Source organism: Crocodylus siamensis, chromosome 2 (assembly GCF_052110815.1).
Source record: "Crocodylus siamensis isolate JL-2025a chromosome 2, ASM5211081v1, whole genome shotgun sequence".
NCBI classification, from domain to species: domain Eukaryota; kingdom Metazoa; phylum Chordata; order Crocodylia; family Crocodylidae; genus Crocodylus; species Crocodylus siamensis.
In genome coordinates this window covers 102,306,740-102,321,573 of record NC_143396.1, presented here as the reverse complement: position 1 = coordinate 102,321,573, position 14,834 = coordinate 102,306,740, and the positions used below count along the sequence as shown (strand labels likewise).

At 43.6% G+C, this 14,834-nt stretch overlaps 1 long non-coding RNA gene across 1 annotated transcript in view; it reads left to right on the top strand.

The window, feature by feature from the left end:
* The first annotated feature begins 300 nt into the window (after window positions 1-300).
* LOC149870583 (uncharacterized) overlaps window positions 301-14,834 on the top strand; it is a 38,927-nt gene continuing 24,393 nt past the window's right edge. The window contains exons 1-2 of the long non-coding RNA XR_016440463.1: window positions 301-402; window positions 4,491-4,634. This is a non-coding gene — a long non-coding RNA (uncharacterized LOC149870583). The remainder of the gene's footprint in view (window positions 403-4,490; window positions 4,635-14,834) is intronic.

Sequence of the window (14,834 nt, the reverse complement as noted above, 5' to 3'; positions counted from 1 at the left end):
AGATCTTTCTATCTGAAAGATATGTATAGATTTCGACAGAGCTCTGCCATTTTTTTAGTAAATTTCTGTCCTAAAATTGAAACCCCCCTGCTGTCTTGGCTTCTCTTGAACAAAGACTATTAAATAGTTCTACAATGTGAGCATAATCCATCTCAGTGAGACTGGAATAAGTGTGTAGTAATTTAGTTTTATTTCAGTGGAGCTACTCTCAATTATGCAGCCCAAATTAAATCAGAATTTGACCTAGTGCAACTAGTTGCTTTCTCAATTTATTTCAGTCTTAATCTGTAACATCTTTATAGATCTCGTCCAGGGGCTCTCCTAAACAGAGGCTACCAAGACCACGTGTGTGATGCATATATTGGGAAACCTGGACAATATGACATTGTTTGACTATAGGGTGTAAGTATGTCAGAGCTCTATGTGATTTATGATCTCTGTCACATGAATAGTGGGATTAAATTCCCTCTCCTGTCATGTGATGACCATGACCTGGTTTCATACTGTGCCCTCCACCAGTGCTTCTTTACATAGATGTGGCAAAAGCTTGCTCAGCTGTGACTTGTCCCTTGATTTGTGCTGTTGTGCTGCTCTTGTCATATGCAGCCTCTGAAACTGTGTTACAATGTGCTGCCCATCCTGGCTGGTCTTCACTTCTGTAAGTCTATTTTGTTGTGTCAGTAGTTGAATTCCTATCCAGTTTGTATGGATGTGAGTTCCTGAATGCACAGTACTGGGCCATATTTCTAATTCAGCTTCTGGCACTTTACGCATGTCTTTTTTTTAATCAGCATGCACTCCTTTCTGTACCTGTGACCCACAGAGCAGTTGCATAACTGGTTTGGGGGAGGGGGAGAGTGTGGAAGGAAGGGAAGAGAGAAAATGGGGCCCAGCCCTAAGCATTGACTATTTGGGGGCACCAGAGTGATCCCTGGAAGTCTTGTGCCTACCAGCCACAGGAAATGGGTAGATCTGGGGTGGGGAGCAGAATGGTGACCCCCAAAGAATTTTTGCCACATCAGGTGCAGCCTGGTGCCTAATAGCATATCTGGGGTGGAGGAATAAATGGGGCATCGGGGTTGCCATTGTCTGATCCAAAACTGCTACAACAGCAGCACTGGAAGCCATAGCAGCCACCTTCAATAAGATTTCCATCCCTCTCATTGTCTTCCCAACCCGCATCCCGGGTGCTAGATGTACTTGCTACACCTTTGCCACAAGCCACTGACTTTAGAATTTCTATACTCATCATAGTGAACTCACCTGTGATTTAGCTTGTAGCCATGTCTTGTTTTGCTCCTTAGCCACACCTGACTTTTGCTGGATTTACGATTTCTTGGGTGCAAGCCTATTTTATTACTCTATGGGCCAGGAAACTAGAACATTTGAGGGAATCTCTTTTCCAGAGCATGCAAAGTACAATTTGCTTTCCCCTCTACTCTGGTGACCAGAATGACCTACAATTCATGGTGTATACAAAAGTGTGGGTTTGAAAAAAATTAGTTTATTTTAAAGAGACCTTTCTAGATCACTACAAGACAATCTATTGACCCACCTTATGCTTTCTCATACATTGTCACTGTAGCTTATGAGTTTGCGAACAGTGAAATCCTTTTGAAAATTTGGTGTAGAAGTATTCTTATCTAATACTTAAAATCTCAATTGATCACAATGAGACCAATGTATTTGCATGTGCATGTGCATCTGTGTGCACGTCTGTGTGTGTGTACAGATATATTCTACTGGAAGCCACATATTTTCAAAATTAGCAAAAAAAATGGGGCTTAGGGGAAGGGATCCGTGTCATGCTTTCTAGCGTAGAACTATATTTTTTTATAACAAAGTTTTGGACAGAAGTAATCTGTGAATCCAAACAGACAAAGTGTATTAAGGTCAAGAACCAAGCAACCTTAACATTAACTGATAATATTTGGAATGAAGATCCCATTCAGGTACATGGCTTGGGTCCTTTTGTATTCTCCACAATGCCTCAATCTCCAGGTTTGGTCATGGAGGGCAAAATGCTTTCTGCAAAGTGTAGCAGAATAGCATGAAATAACTAACTTCCTTCTCATTGCTTGGATTAGCTGAGCTAGAGTGAGGCCTTAGTGTGAAGTGACTTGAAAGAGAGGTTCATTGCCTGGTCTAATAACTGCTTGATGGGAACTATCAGCAAAAGACAGAAATGGGGCAAATCACAGGGGGTTTAAGTTTTGGATTAAAGGAACTTTTTTCCAATACATATTTTCCCTCTTCTTAGTCATAATTTGATATAACACGGTCGAAATTGCAAGTATGGCACCTCAGGTCTGTGTAGCTGTAGCAATTTTTTCTTGGCTAGTAACAGATTCATTTCTGTTAAAATTCTATTACTCCAAGCTATTTCTCTCAAGGATTGTAACAGTTTTTCTGAAAACAGATCAGCAGCTTTTGGTATAATCTTACTTCGTCTAACTGGAACAAGGTCCAGTTCTGGTAAATCCTGCAGCTTGATGTGACAAGAATAGAAAACTCCATTTCATTTCCTCTTTGCCACCCAGACAGGTTATAATGAAAGACATTTTGAAGTTTTCTGACTCCAGAGCCAGTGTTAATTGCCATCTTCCAGTGACAGAATGTGGTTAATGTTATAAACATCTTTTTTCCCCCACAGCAGCTTTGATATTAAGCAGAGCAGGAAGGGAGTTATTCCTCATAACTTTAGCTGACAAACAAAAGGAAGAAAGAGTAGAATAAACCTGAGGATCTTGGCAAATTAATTAAAAGGCATTCTCATTAACATTGCTATTTATAAAGTGAATTTTGTATCTCGATAGATTAAAACCAGGGTGTACACAGTTGAAAAGTTCTATGCATGCTGTACACAATGTGGCTAAAGACAATTTACATGATGATTTGGACCACCAAAATCCACATCTTGCAGGTGTGTTATGCTTGGGAACAGCTAACAGTGTTCCATGAAAATGTAGCTATATAGGAAATCTCAGCAAATGCAAGAAAATATTGTTAATGAAATTTTTACATGCTCTTTACAATTAAATCACTAACCACATTCAAGGAAATGTATTTGAGGAAGTTGTAAGTGTTTTTTAATCTATATATTTATTAAAAAGTGTTCACTGGTCAATATTTAGTATCAGAACTATATATTTTAGAGTCTATTGGTCATTTAAATTACTTGGAATTTATTTCTGTTTCCTAACTGGCTGAGAAATGTATAATCTCAGGAAGGTTTAAAGAAGCAACTTGGCCTTTGAAACTCTGCCATACAGGTCTCGCCAAATGAGTTGTTCCTAGAAAAAGAAAACAGGCTGTGTGGAATTTAAATTTACTTTTCTCTGATTACATTCTCACAAAATAACTGTGTGACAGTGTGCAGTCTTACTTATAATAGATGCTGTCATTTTCTTGCCTGGGTTACTTAATTTTTTTTCTGTGCATGAGCGTTTTGGAGGGCTGTTAGACTGTGTCACATCTCATGTAACATGCTTGATATGGTGGGGGCGGTAAATATCCTAGCATATAGTCTGAAAACTTACATTCTGTGAATATTTGAGTGAGTAAAACTTTGTAAGGTCTTTGTTTTATGACAATTTTAGGTAGCTCCTAGAGTTCTTAAACTCAGGCATTTATACACATTCCTTTTTGTCCCACAATGTACTGGAGATCCGGTGGGTTGGAGCAGACTCAATTAAATGAGTCTGCACACAAGCTGACACGCGCTGCACTATGCCGTATGCAGTTGTGTAAGTGGTGAAATGCGTGTCAGCATGCAGATAATGGTGGCAGTGTGCTTTTGAATTAAAACACCTCCAATATGTTTTAGTTCAAAAGCATGCTGCTGCCATTTTTCCAGTGCTGATGTGCATGTTGCCGCTTATACAACTACATGTGCCACAGCACCAGGAACTTTTAAAAGTTCCCGGCAGTGCAGCGCAAGCATGTGTACAAAAGACCCCCTGGATTGGCTGCATGTAAATACCTTTAAGTGGCTTAAAGCACTTTCTATGCAGCTCAGAGTTATGCCACTCCAGGGCAGGATTATCTCTGCCTTGCTCCTGTTCCCAGTGTGGCCACTCCCCACATCTGTGCTGACCCAATTGAAGTCCTTCAGTATCCCTGGATGCAGTGGCCCCTCCTTCATATGGTGTTTCTATGTGCAGATGAAGATGGCAACAGCTTATGGTGGGTCAGGATTGATGGGGAATGAGGGGTGAGGTAAGGAATGGAAAGCCGGAGCAGTGCTCCAGGATTCTGCTACAGGGTGCACAGAACGTGGCCCAGCACAATAGAAAGAGTAAGCTACCTGGGGCAGCAAGAGGGATGTGGATGGCACTGTGAGTGGTGGAGACCAACTGGCGGCTGCAGGAATGGTGCTTCGAGGAGGGCTTTGGCTTCCTCAGCCATGACCGGCACATCACAATGAAAGACATGCTGGGATGGGATGGGCTCCACCTTTCCCCTAAAGGTAAGCGTGTGTTCTCTTCTAGGTTGGTGGACCTCCTCCGGTGGGCTTTAAACTAGGCTCATCAGGGGAAGGGGAAGATGAGGGTGGAGGAAACATCAGACTGCCAGACCAAACAGCACCCACAACTACAGCCCAGCCCAGCCCAACGAGCAAAGCGAATAAACAGGTAAGAGATAGGGGCCAGGGTAACGCTGGGACTTGGGGGTCAGTACACACATCCACAGGAGGCCTCAAATGCCTCTACACAAACAGTCGTAGTATGGGTAACAAGCAGGAGGAACTCACCCTCCTGCTGGCTGACACCAGCCTGGACATAGTGGGGATTATGGAAATGTGGTGGGATGCAATGCATGATTGGGCGGTGAATGTCAAGGGCTACAGGCTGTACAGGAGGGACAGGATAGGAAAGAGAGGTGGGGGTGTGGCACTATATTAAGAAGGAATACACATCCTCGTCAATTAGCAAGGAGTCATGGGAGGGGCACTCTGAAGTGCTTTGTGTTAGAGTACAAGGCAGTCGAGGGGAAAGAGACTTAACGGTGGGAGTCTACTACAGACCTCCCAACCAGGGAGAAGAGCTTGACCAGGAATTCTTGGGTCAGCTCACAGAGGTAGTGAAGGCTAAGGATGTGGTAGTCATGGGGGACCTGAACTTCCCAGACATCTGCTGGGAAGAGCACTCAGCCAAGTCTGAACGCTCAGGTAGGTTCTTGGCCAGAGTGCAGGACCTCCATCTAACCCAGGAGGTGCACAGCCCCACCAGGGGAGATGCCTTGTTGGACCTAGTGCTGGCCACAGGTGATGACCTGGTGAGGGGGCTACGGGTGCTTGACCACCTGGGCGACAGTGGTCATCACCTGCTGGAATTCACCATCCAGCGCAAGGTGGCAAAGGCATGCAGTAAGGCAGCGGCCCTAGATTTTAGGAGGGCAGACTTCAAGGAGCTAAGGAGGATAGTTGGAGAAGCGCTGAGGTCCCAGAGGGGAGGGGAGCCAGGTGTCCAAGGACAGTGGTCCCTCCTTAAGGAGACTATCCTCCAAGCCCAAAGGAAGGTAATCCCAACAAGGATCAAAGGGAGCAGGAGAGCGCGCAAGCCTCCATGGCTCAAAGGCATTCAGGAATGTCTCCTTGCTAAAAAGGAGGCTTACACCCAATGGAAAGAAGGGGTCATCACCAGGGAGGGCTATTCTGTAGTTGCTCAGGGATGTAGGGGGGTAGTTAGGAAGGCCAAGGCAGAGATGGAACTGGGCTAGCTTCCCAAATTAAGGGCAATAAGAAGTCCTTTTTTAAATACATAGGGGGTAAAATGAAGGTCCCGGGTAATGTGGGGCCCTTGCATAACACGTTGGGAAATTTGGTCGTCACACCAGACGGCAAAGCTAACATGTTTAATGATTTCTTTGCCTCCATCTTCCTAAGTAGGCACCAGAACAGCCACCTCCCTGCTGGACCCCGCTCGGGCCCCGGGGGAGGCACACCTGGGCCACGGGTTAGCGAGGATTTAGTTCGGGAGCTTCTGGAGGGGTTGGACGTATTCAAGTCAGCCGGCCTGGATGATCTCCAACCTAGAGTTCTAAAGGAACTGGCTGAGGTCATTGCAAGTCCCCGGCACAGCTTTACGAGCACTTGTGGTGCTCTGGTGAGGTACCGGAGGACTGGAAGAGGGCCAATGTGGTTTCCATCTTCAGAAAAGGCAGGAAGGAGGACCCGGGAACCTAGGCCGGTTAGTCTTACCTCGATCCTAGGCAAGCTGTTCAAGAAAATTATGCTGGCACACATCCAGGAGGGGCCAACAGGGGCTGCATGCTTAGGGGCAACCAACACGGGTTCATCAGTGGCAGATCCTGTCAGACCAACCTGGTGGCCTCTTACGATCAGATCACCAGATCATTAGATGCAGGGGTAGCAGTCGATATAGTCTTCCTGGACTTCCGGAAGGCTTTTGACACTGTCTCTCACCCCGTTATCATTAAGAAACTGGGGGGCTGTGGTATAGACACCCACACAGTCAAATGGGTCGCCAACTGGCTGGTGGGCTTCACCCAGAGGGTGGTAGTGGATGGGTCCTTCTCAACCTGGAAGGACGCGGGCAGTGGGGTTCCGCAGGGCTCGGTCCTCAGGCCCGCGCTGTTCAACATCTTCATCAGTGATTTGGACGAGGGGGTAAAAAGCACCCTGTGCAAATTTGCTGATGACACTGAGATGTGGGGGGACGTGGGCACACTGGAAGGATGCAACAGGCTACAATCAGACCTAGAGAGGTTACAAGGTTGGGCAGATGAGAATAGGATGGGTTTCAACACAGACAAGTGCAAGGTGATGCACCTCGGGAGGAACAACCGGCACCATACCTACAGGTTAGGGAACTCCCCTCTTGTCAGCATGGAGGTGGAAAAGGATCTTGGATTCATCATTGACTCCAAGATGAACATGGGCCAGCAGTGTGGGGAGGCAGTTAGGAAGGCCAACTGCACCTTGGCATGCATCCACAGATGCATCTCAAGCAGATCCAAGGAGGTGATCCTCCCCCTCTATGCGGCACTGGTCAGGCCGCAGCTGGAGTATTGCATCCAGTTCTGGGCACCACACTTCAAGAGGGATGTCGACTGCATGGAGAGGGTCCATGAACCTGTTCAGCCTCCACAAGAGAAGGCTGAGGGGGGATCTTGTGGCCTGTTATAAACTAGTCAGGGGGGATCAGCAGGCATTGGGGGAGTCACTGTTCCCCTGAGCACCGCCAGGAGTGACCAGGAATAACAGTCATAAGCTGGCAGAGGGTAGTTTTAGGTTAGATATCAGGAAGCACTACTTAATGGTCAGGGCGGCTAGGGTCTGGAACCAACTTCCAAGAGAAGTGGTGCAGGCTCCTACCCTGGGGGTTAAGAGGAGGTTAGATGAACATCTTGCTGGGGTCGTTTGACCCCAGTATTCTTTCCTGCCATGGCAGGGGGTCGGACTAGATGATCTGCTCAGGTCCCTTCCGACCCTAGAAACTATGAAACTATGAGAGGGGTTCTGGCACTGGCTCTGCTGCCTCAGGTCGATGATGGCTCTATCACTGCCTGACCTGGGACCCGTACACCACACTGCACTGCCCTGCTGGTTTCCTCCTGTAGCACCATGTCATGGGAACATTTAGCAGCCCCAGCAACAGCAGCAGTGGCAGGGCAGGAGGAAGAAAAAGGGAAGGTGCTGTCTCTTTGCAGCAAGCCACCAGCATGCTGCCAGTGCCCATGCTGAGCTCCAGGAGAGGCAAGTAACATTAACAGTTGCATGCTCTTCCCCCTCCTCCCAACCCATCGCTCACATCCCTGCCCATAAAGCAGGGATAAGAACCTGTCCTGGATCACCAGCCCTGCTCACCAGGCCACTACTGGCAAGTCTCAGCTGTGCAGGTAGGAAACAGAGAATGTTTTTAGCCTTAAGATGTGACTGCTTCAAGCTGCAAGCTAGCACTAAACTAATCAATATTTCTGCGGCTCACAGTGTAAGGTATAGCAAAATCCTAAATGGTCATTCAAAAGTGAAAACAAAATGCAGGAAGGGGGAACAGGCATGAACAAGACCAAAACAAATTTGTTTCAAAATGTGCATGGATATCAGCAAGTTCTTTTTTTCTTTTAATGGCAAAGGATTGTATTCTGTTGGGAGGAGTAACCTGTTCCTTTGAACAAAATCTGAACCCTTTCAGAATTTCCCTTCAGTATTGGTTAAGACAGCCCTGAAACCCAAACTCACTGGGGTGCATATTTTCATACAGACTGATTAGAAAGGTTTGAACAGTGGTTATTTTTCATTGTTATAGATGTATGAATTGTATTAATGAAGTATGCTTAGTGTTAGAATATTAGAATAAGTAAAAGTAAGAGAGGACAAGGCTTATAGGATAGCAATGGCATTTAAATTGAGAAGGAATGTGAGACTATCCAAAGTAACAGGAAGCAACTGAGGTGTATATATAGTCTGACCATAAGGAAATTCAAAACATCTGGGAAAATGCCTCCCCCCACCTCTGCTCTCCCAAGTCTTTGGGGCTGCTGCAGGCTAAAACAAGTGTAAGGTGGCATGTTGCATGCCTGCCTGCCACCTCTGTATCTACTGCACAGTTACTTTACTACCTGTATTTATAGGTAGTAACTAATTATGCAGTAGACTAATTTACTGTGCAGTAAATGTGAGCACATGTAGATGGTGATGATTTATTGTGCAGTAGACTAATCTACTGCACAGTAAGCATCTTGTGTAGACGCATCCAATAGCTCCTGCAATTCCTGTATCAGATTATCTGAAACAGCTTAATAAATTTAGGTGCCAGTCCCTTTAACACAGTTCTTTGGCTGAGTGATGATCAGTCAGCCAAAGAGAAGCCCATTGATCCTTACAGATATGGTCAATGAATTCTTCAATGTAATTTCCAAGAACAAGATTGCCATATGTATCCAGGGGAAGGAACACTGAAATTCTTCTGACAGCAGAGTTAAAGTAAAGCAGAACTCTCACAAGTCCCTGTCTTTTGGACATATACTTAGTCGGCCCTGAAATAGTTAGTGAAGGATATAAGAAAGCATATGTAAGCAAGGCATGTCTAAACTTAGTCCAGGCAATGAAAAAGAAATGTAGGTTTATTCCTAATTATTGCAAATACACAGCTTACCAGCTTCAGATCATGCACAACAAGCATTCACATTGTTTCACCTAAAAATGCTTTGCCATTCTCTCATCCACTAAAATGTACTGTGTTCCTTTGACACTTATCAGACACACATGCACAGAGGAAGACAGAATTTTTTTAAGGGGGAGGGAAGAAGGAAGAGAAGGCTAGTAAAAATGATTTTGACTTGTTTATCTAAGAATTGCTTCCAAATTAGATAGTAGTAGGGGTTTTTAGATCTCCTTCCTTCAAATATCTGTTACAGAAGAGTCAAAGAACATGATCCTCTTAATTACTAGTTTATATTAATATGGATTTCCAGCATTCTTTGCCAGAAAAAAAAAAAGGATAACATTGAGAAAGAACTGGAGATTCACTTTGATAGTTTTGTTTCTCCAAATCACAGGAACTCATTGCTTGAGCCTAGAGAATTCCAATTGCTCTTGACATGGTGTATATTTAACTAGAAGTACTGCATGGGAAGGTTATGCAGTGTCAGACTCTTGAATGATTCCCACTACAGCTAGACAGGGAGATATTTCTGAAATGTCATTAATATGTTCCAGGTGGTACATGAGACATTATGGAGAAAAAGAAGTTTTAAAAGTAGTAGGACTTGACATTTTATATTAGTGAATGGAAAAAAACAGGCTATGTGGCAGGTCATTTCAGTGCCTTGATACTTGTCAGAGATGCTGTGTAAAGCAAAAATATAGAGAGAGGAAAGCAAAAAAAACAAAACAAAACAAAACAGAGGGGAGATGGCAGGTGCCCAGCAGGTGTAAATTGGCATAGCTTCATTGAAGTCAGTGGAGACATGACAGTTCTTACCAGCTGAGTTTCTGCCCCATACTGTTCAGTAGATGAAGCTGTGTTTTGAGTCGAGCATATTTTGCAGAATAACAGGATGCTCACACCTGCACATTTAGAAGAATTACAGAGGAAAATGCTGTGCAATCTTTTTTGTCCAATTTTGTGGAGAGAAATGAAGCACCATTGACTGCAGCAATGCTGCTGCTGACACAACTATCACTAATAACCCAGCAATGTGCATGTGGCATTTTTTTAAATCTAGTACACTAATCATCTTCATAAAACCTGGGATGCTGCTAGAGTACTGACAGAACCTAATTTATTTTTCCCCACACAGAAGAATAGAATTCTACCTGGAAATTATTTTGAGAGGCAAATGCTTTTCTATCATGTAGGAACACTCAGCTGGAATTGATGATAGATCTACATAGAACAGATACATTTTATTTCACTCTTTGAAAAAACCTACAAAAAAGCAACTGATAAAATATATTGTCACCTTAGGAATCATTACCTCTCCTCATTCCTGCCACCATCTTTTCTTCAGTATAGTTGCTCTGCAAAGGACATGATTAAATCTGCGTCTTGTTTCAACATATTGCATACAGGGTACCACACTTTGTTTTCCAATAAACAGTGAGCATGAATAACATATAATGGGAAAATGTCAGCAGAAAAAGAGAGATGTAGTACCAGTGCTGCATCTGGGAGGCTGATGAGGTAAACGGTAAGAAGTGGGTGGTGGAGAAGAGGCATTTTAAAAATTAATGATGACCCATTGCCAGCTGTTTTTTTAAATCTCCATTATCATAGCTAGGCTCAAACCAGAAGCTCACAACACATACTGTTCAAATTTCAGGAAGTCTGGTACAGTGCTTAGGGCTACTAAGCTTTGTAATAAGCTTAAATTAGAGTACTCATCCTTGTTCCTCAAATGAGATTTCTCTGAACATGAATTAGGACAAATCAAAATGTCTTCAGGCATATGTTCTTTGAATTCAAACTGAAGATTATTTCTCTCCTTAAGTCTTACTGATTTTGTTGTTTTCGAAAGAAATGATCATATCACAAAATCTAAGTGCTAGGAAAGACAGGGATCTGCAGTGCTAAAAACCGCACACAGGAGATATCAGTGTGTTTGCTTGAGATGTGAAAGAACAGTCCTTAGTTGCCTTCTTCATCAGAGACAAGCTGAGCTATTGTGCAGCAGAGTGAGGGTTTCAGAAAGAGAGCAAGCAAGAATGTGCCTAGGCAATTAGTGGTTAGGATACTCCTCTGGATGGCAGAGATTTGAGATCTCATTTTACTTCCAGTATTTCTGGTTTTTAATTAATAAATAACATAAAAGATCCTGGGAACAAGGGTCCAGGATCATCCCCTCCCAAGAAAGTACTCTCATCACTAGGCTAACAAGCTCTGTTCCTTCCTGTTTGTTCTTCCTCTGGCACATGACTTTTTATTCATGCCTGCACAGTGGCTCAGTACCAGTGGCCTGGGTCCATCCAAGTTATTCTATAGCCTGATAGGATAAATTCTAGGGGCATGGGAGATGTAGGTTTGAATCCCCATCATCCTCCCACTGCCTGCATACACACTTTCACTACTTAGCTACCAACCCTCCCTCTAATTATCACCTGTGGCTTTTGCCAGACAGTCTACAGCTGTAGGATTGGCTTTCTTAGCCATCAACAGGCTCATTTACAACTCTTTACTGGACCTGTAGGAGTGATCATCCTCAACCATGAGGGATCACCACCATCCACTAAGCTATTATAAAAAATTGCATAGTATCACTGTTATTCCTCAAGTTAAACTCAGTGCTGTTGCTGTGATTGAGGAATTCTCAAAGTGTGCCCCCAAAATTGGTTCATTCTAGAGATTTAGGTGTCTCCTGGATATCAATCTGGATCTCAGTGGGAGTTAGGTGATAGACAGGATCAGTTTGGAGCATGTACCAAAGCCAAAGTCTAGGCACCAAAACATTTTTACAGTTCAAAACAGAGTTGTCACCTGAACTTTGGCACTCACTGACTTTTGTAGGTTGTGTGGTGGGCCAGTCTCAGTCTCTCTTTGGAACTTAGGGCTGCCTATACATGTGCTTGGGGGGGGGCACTTTTAATCAGAGTGGTTCCCAGGCAACTACTTTAATTAAAATGCCAATGTTGCATGTATTAAGCCCCCACATAAAAATGGCCACAGGACACTTTATCTAACCTCATTTGATAAAGTTTAGATAAAGTGCCCTGCAGCCATTTCAAAATGCGCAGGGGCTTAACATACATGACACTGCAGCAACACTGGAGCATTCCAATTAGAACATGGAGCAGCATCGATTAATCAAGTCTGTGCAATGCATTCTCATTAGGATGTCAAGGAGCATGTTTATAGGCACCCTAAGTGCCTAAATCCTACCTAGGTCCTACACAAATGTCTATATAGAGACAATATGGATCTAGGCCTCCGTCCTTAGTTTCCTGTGCCTTAGCTCCCCATCTGTAGAATGGGCTTAATGGAAAACAGACTACTTCACCAGTATATTGTGAGAAGAATACATTTTACAAGATTGTGACATACTTGGGATGGTACAATAAGGGGACTTTTAATCACCTGAGACAGCTTTATTGCATAAGTCAAAATAGAACAATACAAATATAGCCATCTAGTATTTGGGTATGTCTGTGTCATACAGGAATCTTTAAGGTATGTAGGTGTCTAAATATGATCCTAATTAATCTATTGAGAAGTCATTAACATACTTTTATCTTAGTCTTAAGTGCCTAAGGCATATTTGCATAATAAATTGACTGAGTCCAGGAGCAGCATCTTCAAGTATTCCATGCTGCTCTAGATAAGCTGCCTCCTATACAAGAAGTAGTTCAGCTATATCCTGGCTTATTGAAACTGAGATGTGCTAAACACCCTGCCCAGAAGCCTATGCAGGCCAGGTCACATTACTTCTGGTTTAGTAGGCAGCATAAGACAGCCCAGTGAGCTTAAGAGCACCACTCCAAGGTTAATATGCTTATTGTATACACATGGCCTTAGAAACCAAATGCAGGAATGGAGTTGAAGAGAAGCTATCTTTTGACTTGTAGTCTAATGACTAAGGCACTTACATTTTAACTAATAACTATTTAATTCATGATACATAAATAACATTGTTAATAGGAAACAGAAACCCAGAAGTTTCCTTCTCTCACAAAGAAGTTGACGATAGAGGTTGGCCTTTCTTGCCTGATTTCCATTTGGCTTCAGTGACTTTGCATTCATTTTCAGTCAGCTAATGGAAAGAAGGATGGAAGATACCTGCAGCCCTGACTGGCCCATAACCTGGTATTTTTCTTGGGAAATAAGATATATATAACCTCTGCTAGACAGGGCTCAGAACCCAAATATCCGAGTTACTGTACAGATGCCCTAAGCCAGGGGTGCTCATCCAAATCCAGCCCAAAGAGCCATAGCATCTGGTCCGCAGAGCTCCCTACCAGTTGGGAAATTTGGCAGTTGGGGAGTGGTAGCAATTATTACTGCCACCCCTCTGCTGCTGCCAAATCCCCCAGCTCTGCACAGCTGGATCAGTGCTGGGCCAGCCCCCTTCTCTCTATCCATAAGACTGGGGTAGGATTATGACCCCCCCCACCCATGCCCCCTTGCCCCTGCACAACCAGGTAGGACCCACCAGCTGGATATGGCTCATAGATGGACTAGGCACCAGCTATCCAGTCTGTAGGGCAAAAAAGGTTGAGCACCATTGCCCTAAGCAAAAGATAGAGTATTGTTTAAAAGATAAGAAGGTCCTTCTTTCCCTCCTAAGTGCCTTTCTTCTGGGAGATTTGGATCACAAGATAATAGAGGCCCATAATGTGCAGCCTCAGATCAGATTCCTGAAGGGCAGGAGTTGACACGCACTTCTGTGTCTAGCATTTTCTACTGTGGGCTTCCTGTGGGCACCTCATTGGTTACTTGAAGTGACCTAAGGTTCCCATATAGATCAAGGTGAGATCTAGAGACTGTCCTGAGTTGAGACGCAAATGTGTGGGCAAGCTGCTGCATTGGCTTAGCTATCTTGTAAACAGAATAGGGTTGTAGGATGTGTGTTTTGGAAGTTCACAGGAAAAAAGGGTGAATGTTTTATAAACTAGGGGCAGACGAAAATATAGTAAGTAAAACCAATTGTAGCAAAACATACAGAGAAGATATTGTATACAGCCAGGAGAATCACTTTAGGCACACTGACTGGCTTCATCATCTGCCTATTTGCTGGGAATTTGAGCAGCAAGGAAGGTAAGGGGAAAATTTCTGAAGACTGTTTTCCCTGGAAGCCTACTGCAAAGTGACACTAGGAGGATTAGGTGGGGTAAATCCTAGAGGAAGATCATCTTTATACAGTATCATGCAAGTCACCAGGCAGTGACAAAGTACAAGGAAGGAAGGAAGATTGTGGGGTTCTCAAGTACTATATACTACTAAGTACTAACTTATCATAAATTACTTATCATAAATTAAGATAACTTTCTCCCTCCCATGAAGGATGCCAATAAACACGTGGCATTTGTAATGGTCACCTATCCCTGAGAATTGAACTCAACTAAGAAGTTGCCTCTCCTTGTTTAGTTTTACTTGATATGATATACTTCCATTAAAAAAAAAGTATGTGATATAAGTTGAAAACTTCTTCCCAAGTGTTTCCACCCTTAAATTCCAATAAACAAATTCCAATAATTACCTGTATCAGAACAAGTATCTGTTTCAGACTGCAGTATCACCGTTCCCCCACAGACAGTGCTTGCTAGAGAAATGGTCAAATTATACCTTTGACTGAGTTCTTGAAAGTTTATGTTTTCACATGCAGAGATTTGTAAATGAATGTAATTCTAATATTGATTATTTATGGAAGTCTAG